This window comes from Cryptomeria japonica, chromosome 10, assembly GCF_030272615.1.
Source record: "Cryptomeria japonica chromosome 10, Sugi_1.0, whole genome shotgun sequence".
Classification (NCBI taxonomy): domain Eukaryota; kingdom Viridiplantae; phylum Streptophyta; class Pinopsida; order Cupressales; family Cupressaceae; genus Cryptomeria; species Cryptomeria japonica.
Genome location: NC_081414.1, coordinates 403,906,516 through 403,914,369, shown reverse-complemented (window position 1 = coordinate 403,914,369; position 7,854 = coordinate 403,906,516).

Here is a 7,854-nt window from a genome sequence, read left to right as displayed (position 1 = left end):
AATTGATCTTGGCATGATTTACGATGGAGGTTTTCATTTAGGAATTTGATTTAGGTGCATGCTATGCTATGTAAATCATTATATTGGTCTATTGGTTGATCTTTGTATCATGTGATGTAATTTTTTAATTAAGGGTTCAGGGTTTAGCCGACCTTATTATCAAGGTTGATGAATTGTATAAATAGGTGATATATTCATGTAATTTAGGTGTCGATGTTATGTTTGCATTATCAGAGAGTGGTGTACGTGAGAACAAGAAATTTATCCTTTGGTTTTGAGATTGAGGAGAGATTGGTGTTGCAGAGAAGACAACCGTGCTTAACTAGAACTGTGAACAGGCATTTGGAGATGCTATTCTTTCAGTTCATTTCTTCTGGATTGTAGTCCAAATCTTATTGTAAGTCAGTGAGACTTCCCTAAGGATTGTAGCCTTCTAGGCCATTATATTTGAGCAGTGAGATCTAGGTAGTGTACCTGAATGCATGTGCATTCCCCATTGTAATATTTTCATATACTAGTGCAGGGTGTCATCTTACTGTGGGTAGGTTCCCACCATGGTTTTTCCCTTAATTGGGTTTTCCACGTCAAAGTCTTGGTGTTGTGTGTTGTGCTCTCAATTTTTTTATCTTTGTTGTTACTGCAGTTTATCATATCTACATTTTGTGATTAATTTTGTTAATCTAGTGAAGACTGATTCACCCCCCTCTCAGTCTTCCTTCTTTCCTACCGCTAACAATTGGTATCAGAGCTAGATTCTCTAGTAGAAGCTTAACCTCTTGAGGAGATTCAGGATGGAAGCTCAAGGTATTATCTATAAGAAGGACAGTCTGAGATTTGATGGAAGTAATTATGCTATATGGAAGAACTAGATGGAAGTGCACTTGAAATGTCTTGGATAAGATTACTGGAATATTACAAAGAATGCCTATTCTTCTCCTCCAAATGGACCAACTACTCCTAATGAGATCAAGGAATTTGAACATAATATCAGAGTGAAGGAAGCATTTCTTAGTTCCCTGACTAATTTTGAAATGACAAATGTAATGTGACTTCAGACCGCACATGAGATCTGGGAGAAGCTTGAGATCTTGTATGAAGGTGATAAACAAGTGAAGGTTGCTAAGTTGCAGAGTTTAAAAGGAAAATATGAGATGTTGAAGATGGGAGATGATGAGAACATACACTCTTTCATGGCTAAGGTGAATGATCTTGTCCTAGGTATCAAATGTGTCGGTGGAACCTTGAGGAAGATGAAATTGTTGCTAAGATGCCTGAAGAGAATGGCTAAGTATGACAGGCATGATAAATTTGATAAGCATGATAGGAATGATAGATATGAAAAGCATGAGAAGTATGATTGTCCTTACAAGCCTAATCGGAAGTATAGGAATCAGAAGAACTGTTATTATGCTGCTGATGAAGGTATTACAGATGAAGAACCAGAAGGAGATGAGGTTGTTTTTATTGCAAATAAATAAGATAGACTTGTACCTGTTGATTACACAAGCTGCACTATTGAGGAGAAAGCTTTAGCTACTAAGGTTGAAGAGAAAGATGAATGGGTATTTGAGAGTGCTTGTTCACAACATATTACCGGTGATAAAAGAAAATTTGTGAGTATGGAAAAATATGATGGTGGAATAGTTAGATTTGGAGATGACAAAGCCTGTGTAATCCATGAGAGAGGTTTTATTTCTTTTGATGGTAAACATAATACTGATGATGTCTTGTATGTTGAAGGTTTGAAGCATAATATTTTTTGTGTTGAACAGATGGTTGATAAAGGTTATGATCTACAATACAAGGATGGAAAATACAATATCCTAAATGCCTTCGATATAGAGATTGCATCTAGAATTGCGACTGAAGGTAAAAATTTTCATTTGAATGTTGATGAGGAAAGTTGTTTGATTGCTTAGATTGATGAAAGTTGGTTGTGGCATAGGAGAATGTGTCATGTAAATTTTTATTCAATGATTAAGATTTGTTCTACACAAGCTATTAGAGATCTGCCTAAGATTGTTAAGCCTTCTAATTCGATATTTAAGGAATGTCAGTTGGGTAAGTAAATAAGAATTTATTTCAAGAGAAAATAGTATATAGTAGATGGACTACTAGATCTTGTGCATACTGACCTATGTGGACCTACAAATGTTAGAAGTGTGTAGGGTGATAGATATTTTATGCTGCTAATTGATTATTTCAGAATGATGTGGGTTTTCTTTTTGAAGGAGAAATCAAAAGCGTTGGATAAATTCAAGATATTCAAAGGAAAGGTTAAGACTGAGTCTAGATTGAAAGTGAAGTGTCTGAGATCTGATAGAGGTGGATAATTATGTTCCAGTGAGTTCAATTCATTATGTGAGAAGCATGGGATTAGAAGACAATTATCTTCTCATAGAACCCCTCAGCAGAATGGATTTGTTGAAAGGAAGAACAAAACTTCCTTGGATGTTGCAAGGACTATGCTGATTGAAGGAAATATTCTGAAGATCTACTGGAGAGAAATTATTAGCACCACTATTTACACATTCAATAGAGTTCACATTAAAGGTGATACGGGTAAGACTCCTTATGAGCTTTGGTTTGGTGATGTTCCTATTGTGAGATATTTTAGAGTATTTGGTAGCAAATGTTATATAAAGAGAGATGAGGATATAGGAAAGTTTGATGCTAGAAGTGATCAAGGAATTTTCTTGGGATATTCTATAAAGACAAAATCCTATCGGTGCTAAAATAAGAAACTAAGAAAGATAGTGGAAAGTGAAAATGTGAAGGTGGATGAGAACCTTGGAAAAGAGATCAGAGCATGTGGTTATGATGATGGACAACATGTTGTTTTAGCTTCTATTAAGTCTAAAGAGCCTAAGAAGAATGATCCAGTAGAGACAGTTAACTTGTATGTTTCTGATGTCGGTGAAGAGGTGTAGGAACCTGATAATCAGAATAATTAGAAGACTTCTAGGTATCTAAGACTGAATTATTCTGAAAATCAGATTATCAGTGATAAGAATAATGGTGTAATGACTAGGAGAAGGTTGGTTGCTGAAGAAGTATGTGATGGTATGATGAATCAATAAGGATCCGGTCAACTATAGAGAGGGGAGGGAGGGTGAATCAGTAGATGGAAAACTGACATAAACTTTTCACCAAACAAAACAACCTCTCAAGTCAAACTCAGAGCTAACTGGTTCAAACACTGAACTTTCAAATTGCAATATCACTATCAAGTAAACCGGTTGACTATCATAACAGAATAAGAATAAAACAACTCTGAAACTCTTAACACCTTTTAACCAAAACATCCAAATACTTTACTGACAAAAGTAAAAGCTCATTTCAGATTGTTGTCGATCATCATATCATATCTAAGTGGATTTAGTTGTTAAGCAAATTAACCATATCAAACATAACTACAAAAAGATTCACCACTTGACACAATGAATTTGACGCGGAAACCCAAATGGGAAAAACCATGGTGGGGATGAATACCCACAAGTATTCTGAACTCTTCTGAAGTTTGCCTTGTTAGGAACCAAGCCTGTTAAAGGTTTACAATAAGTCTTATTAAGAACGGATCATGTTAGGGACCACCCGATTAAGGGATTGACTATAATGCCCTATTAGAAGCAATACCATGTTAGGAGTAACCTCGGTAGAAGATTTGAAATAAAAGATAATGGATCACCTGGCTAAAAGATTTAGATAACACTAAGCTTGTTAGAGCTTATCCGGTTAATGGATTTGACTGTTATAATTGTCAAAGAACAACAGGGGTTTGCTGATCTGGTAAATATCACTACTCTGCTCAATCAGATCCTTTTCATGATCTTATCTGCCTTTATGCATACTGCAGATACATCATCTGGTTCAGCAACCACTCACTCTTACATTCAACCAAAATTGCCAACACACAATAAAACAACTCATCGACCTTATAAACAAAACAATAGGTCGGTAACACATCACAAACCTAAGATCTCATAGAGATTACAAACAAATCGGTTCAAGTATGACCATTGTATTACATAGCAATCATTGCACATCATTCAAGACAACCTCGACCGCTCCTTGATCACCACTTCATTGAACTCTGTAACTCATCACGCGATTTCCATTACATGCAATAAACTTGCTCATTCCCAAGATAAAACCATTATCTCTATGCACCAAAATCCATTTGAAACTTTTCTCATACAACATGCATATGTGGCATAATCATTACCGCTCATCATTTGATCATAAACTAATACAACCTATTCACCAAGCTCCATCGGTTAGGTTTTAGCATATCAACAAGTAGGGTTTACCGGTTGATCTCACTTCTTCTCTAGTAATACCAGTTTCCTTCACAATCTCACTTACCGCTTGCAAAACAACATTATTACAACATTATTACCAGTTATAATTGACATCAATGAAAACATAAAATTTCATGAATGCAATCTTCATGCAAATGCCAACAATCGCCCCCTTTGGAATTGATGGCAATAAAAGTATCAATACCCTTGATTGCTATGATTGTGAATAGGAATCCTGGTTTAAATTTTACCATGTACTCCCCTTCAACTAAGTCTCCATGTCTTCAGTTGGTAACTGGCTATAGATCTTCTCTCTGTCAAATCATACAATTCTTCTCCCCATAATCATATAGTTCTTCTCCCCCTTTGACAAAAATGCCAAAGTGAAAGTAAAACATGCAGTGTCATACTTCACTATTCTGCAACATCAACCTGCAACTTGATACTCCCCCTGTGGAATAACTCCACTCTACACCAATCCTGCTTCAAGATTATTCAATTAGCTTCGGAACTGATGTATTCTACATCATGCTCAATTGACCTCATGTAGAGGCACAACCCCTAGCTGACCTCTAAGATACTCAAAAGTAGTCTTAGGCAGAGGTTTAGTAAAGATATCTACTAGCCGCTCCTTGGTAGATACATTCTCCAATAACACATCTTTACTCTGCACTTTTTCTCTTAATAAATGATATTTCAGCTCAATATGATTAGTTCTATCATGCAACACTGAGTTCTTTGAAATATATATTGCACTGGTATTGTGACATAAAATCTTTACATGTTCTGTAATCTTCAGCTTGAATCCTTCCAGAATGTGTTTCATCCAGATTGCCTTGGTACAATTCATATACACTGCAACATACTCAGCTTCAACAATGGGCTGTGATATACAACTCTTCTTCTTGTTGCTCCAATATAAAAGTCTTTCTCCAAGAAAGAATGCACCACTGGTTGTACTCTTCTTATCATCAACGTTACCTGACCAGTCTGCATCTGTATAAACCTTCAAATCAAAGTTACCTGCATATGGATACCATAATCCATAGTCAATAGTACCTTTCAAATATTTGAATATCCTCTTGGTTGCTATCAAGTGTATCTCCTTTGGATTCTTCTAAAATCTAGCAACTAAACCAACTGCATGAGCAATATCCGGTCTGCTGTGAACAACATAATGCAATTCTCCTATCATTGACCTGTACTCCTTTTCATCAATAGATGCGGCTTCATCCTCCTTAGACAGTTTACAAACTATAATCATTGGTGTCCCAACTGGTTTACAGTCACTCATTCCAAATGTCTTCAGTACCTCTTTCACATACTTAGATTGTGTGATAAAAATACCATTCTTCATCTACTGAATTTGCAAACCTATAAATAATTTTATCTCTCCTACTAGAGACATTTCAAATTCACTTTTCATCTCATTTTCAAAGTCATCACTCATGTCATCATTGCCTCCAAATATAATATCATCCACAAACACTTCATTAACTAGTATCTTATCTCCTTCAGATTTGAGATATATATTGTTGTCTTCACTGGTTCTCTGAAAACCTATCTTCATCGTGTGTGAATGTAGCCTTTCATACCATGCTCTTGATGCTTGCTTCAAACCATATCGTGCCTTGTGCAATTTACACACCATATCTTTTGCATCAGTCAAAGCATAACCATCTGGCTGCTCAATGTATACTTCTTCTAGTATTCCATTTAGAAATGTCGACTTCACATCCATCTAATATACTTTGAATCCCTTATATGATGCAAATGCAAGTAGAGTCTTAACACCTTCCAAACTAGCAACTAGTGCAAATGTCTCACCCTAGTCTTCTCCTTCTTCCTATGCATAACCTTTGCATTCCAATCTAGCTTTGTTTCTGACTACTACTCCATGTTCATTTAATTTATTCTTGAATACCCATTTAAGTACCTATCACATTTTTATTCACCGGTCTGGGTATTAGGGTCCATGTGTTGTTCTTCTCAATCTGGTCAAGCTCCTCCTCCATAGATTTAATCCAGTGATCATCTTCAAATGCTTCCTTAGCAGTTCTAGGCTCAATAGTGGAGATCATGCAAGAATTCTCTCTAATTCTTCTTTTGGTTAACACTCCAGCATCTTTATCTCCAATAATCTAGTCAGCATTATGATTGAGTCTCACATACCTTGGAATGACATGATCATTATCTTTAGGTTCTTCTTCCTCACTTTCATCATCTTCTTCTGAATCTACCTGTTCCGGTTGAACTGGTACTACAACATTCACTTCTTCAGCTTCTGGCTTCACCGGTTTTGGTTCCAAAATCAAAATGCAAGGTTCTTCATCCTTTTTCTCCTCACTCATTTTTCCTGAGACTTCAGGATACTCATCCACTAGATTATTATGCTTGTCCTTACAAGCCTAATCGGAAGTATAGGAATCAGAAGAACTGTTATTATGCTGCTGATGAAGGTATTACAGATGAAGAACCAGAAGGAGATGAGGTTGTTTTTATTGCAAATAAATAAGATAGACTTGTACCTGTTGATTACACAAGCTGCACTATTGAGGAGAAAGCTTTAGCTACTAAGGTTGAAGAGAAAGATGAATGGGTATTTGAGAGTGCTTGTTCACAACATATTACCGGTGATAAAAGAAAATTTGTGAGTATGGAAAAATATGATGGTGGAATAGTTAGATTTGGAGATGACAAAGCCTGTGTAATCCATGAGAGAGGTTTTATTTCTTTTGATGGTAAACATAATACTGATGATGTCTTGTATGTTGAAGGTTTGAAGCATAATATTTTTTGTGTTGAACAGATGGTTGATAAAGGTTATGATCTACAATACAAGGATGGAAAATGCAATATCCTAAATGCCTTCGATATAGAGATTGCATCTAGAATTGCGACTGAAGGTAAAAATTTTCATTTGAATGTTGATGAGGAAAGTTGTTTGATTGCTTAGATTGATGAAAGTTGGTTGTGGCATAGGAGAATGTGTCATGTAAATTTTTATTCAATGATTAAGATTTGTTATACACAAGCTATTAGAGATCTGCCTAAGATTGTTAAGCCTTCTAATTCGATATTTAAGGAATGTCAGTTGGGTAAGTAAATAAGAATTTATTTCAAGAGAAAATAGTATATAGTAGATGGACTACTAGATCTTGTGCATACTGACCTATGTGGACCTACAAATGTTAGAAGTGTGCAGGGTGATAGATATTTTATGCTGCTAATTGATTATTTCAGAATGATGTGGGTTTTCTTTTTGAAGGAGAAATCAAAAGCGTTGGATAAATTCAAGATATTCAAAGGAAAGGTTAAGACTGAGTCTAGATTGAAAGTGAAGTGTCTAAGATCTGATAGAGGTGGATAATTATGTTCCAGTGAGTTCAATTCATTATGTGAGAAGCATGGGATTAGAAGACAATTATCTTCTCATAGAACCCCTCAGCAGAATGGATTTGTTGAAAGGAAGAACAAAACTTCCTTGGATGTTGCAAGGACTATGCTGATTGAAGGAAATATTCTGAAGATCTACTGGAGAGAAATTATTAGC